The sequence below is a fragment of the Protopterus annectens genome, chromosome 6.part1 (genome assembly GCF_019279795.1).
Source record: "Protopterus annectens isolate FY-2018-M chromosome 6.part1, PAN1.0, whole genome shotgun sequence".
NCBI lineage: Eukaryota > Metazoa > Chordata > Ceratodontiformes > Protopteridae > Protopterus > Protopterus annectens.
The window spans coordinates 89,657,216-89,659,070 of NC_056738.1; the positions used below are offsets into that span (position 1 = coordinate 89,657,216).

At 39.7% G+C, this 1,855-nt stretch overlaps 1 non-coding gene across 1 annotated transcript; it reads right to left on the minus strand.

Moving 5' to 3' along the window:
- Positions 1 to 1,422: 1,422 nt before the first annotated feature.
- Positions 1,423 to 1,495, minus strand: TRNAV-UAC. The gene has a single exon. It is a non-coding gene; the product is annotated as a tRNA-Val (tRNA).
- Between the last annotated feature and the right edge of the window lie 360 nt (positions 1,496 to 1,855).

Genomic DNA, 1,855 nt, shown 5'->3' on the forward strand with positions numbered 1-1,855 from the left:
TAACTTCCAGAAAGCAGCAGAATACCATTTGCTTAAGGAACTGGTGTTTTTATTAGTATTTTTCTATTCTGCCTCAGTGTTTAGAAAATGTAATAACGTAGCTGATATGCGCACCCCTGTTTAATCGATTTGGTCTGTGTAATCATTATTTGCCTGTACCCTGGCAGATATTCCCCCATATAGGTTCTTAATCATGTTACTGTGCTAATGCTCTATAAAAAACAATCAAAAAGTTTTTTGTTACATCTTGTGTAATTCAACTTAAAAGTTGCCATCCTGAGATACCCTTTCCCTTTCACAGAGAAACATCACAGACTGTAATACCTTGTTAGAATCATTTATTCCTTGGCAAAAAACAAACTGCATTCGGTAAGTCACTCTTCTGCAGAAAACTTTAGCAATAATTTTATGTTGGATACATGACTAAAGCAGGATTTTAATGTTCTATTAAATTTCCTTGTCATTGTCTTTCTTAATTGCAGTTATATGAGCTACCCACATAGAATATGGTAGACTCCAACCTGCATTTGTCAACAGTTGTTAACTTGAAAAGAATGTGTGATAATTCCTGAGCAAAACGTTTGTTTCATCAGGTAGAACATCTAAACCTGGGGCTCCGTTATTTTTAACATGTTAATGGCTGGCTGTTACATTTCCGTGTTTTTTTTTTCTTTAAACTGCAAGTCTGTAAGAGTTTTCTTTTACTTGTACCCCATTTTTATTATAACGCATTTTTTTCCTAAAGTTACTGTTTCTTGTTTTTTAATCGTTTTCTCAGAATTTCTAAATCCTCATCAAACCCCTTTTACCAATTTTTCTACATGGGGGTGAGTTGTCATGTTAACTGTCTCCACCTCTCTTGCTTCATTGCTATGTTCCTGCCTTCTTCGACACTTTTACCTCACTGTTGCTGATCTTCTCTCTCACACAATCCATACAACTCTTTTTGCTGGGTGCTCTCATTTCCTCTTACCTACTTCCTGTCTGTCCCAAGTCTTCTTCACCAGATTGTCTTCTGCTTTTCTGCGCATGTGCCTGAAACCGTAATCTAATCTGTTCGATCCTTTCTACAGTTGGAATTACTTTGGCTTCTGTTCTTATGTCCTCAGTTTCTTCATCTGTCCCACAGTGTGCATCATAGGTTAATAGGGAGGTACTAGACAAGGGCCTAAGTAAGCCTAGCCAACAAGGTTCCCTGGCTTATGCCACCCAAGAAAGTTATTTTCCTGTGCCCCTGTTGAGCAGAGCCACAGAAGTGATCCCGGGGGTGTATTTCCTATTTCCCATCCACTTATCAAGATTTTTCTTGAAGAGTGCTAATGAGGAACTTTGCTTGATATAGATGGGTAGCCTTTTCCAGAGTATGGGAAGTCTCTGGGACAGGAATCTATTCTTCCACCATGTCCTGTTTATTGTGGTTTATGGTTCTACTGGGGATTGAACCCAGGACCTTCTGCGTGTAAAGCAGACACGATAACCACTACACTACAGAACCTTCCTACCACCTGTCTCAAGCATTTAATTTCTATCTCTTCTAGGTTCTTCATTTGCTCTGCCTTTACTGCCCAGGTTTCTGTAACGTACAGTAGCACTGGTCTCACCACTGTTTTTGTACACCTTACTTTTCAGTTTCTTTGGCATTCTTCTGTTGTATACTACACCTGACACACTGTTAGTTGGCTGCAGCCTCTCTGATTCTAGCTTTCACCTCTTCATTCAGACTTTCATTCTCCTCAGCCACCCCTCCCAGATACTTGAAACTGTTAACCTGCTCTACCGTCTTCCCTTCTATCACAGTTCTTGGCTTGTTCTGATTTGCCCGATTTGCTGCCATTAACACTGTCTTATCTGTGCT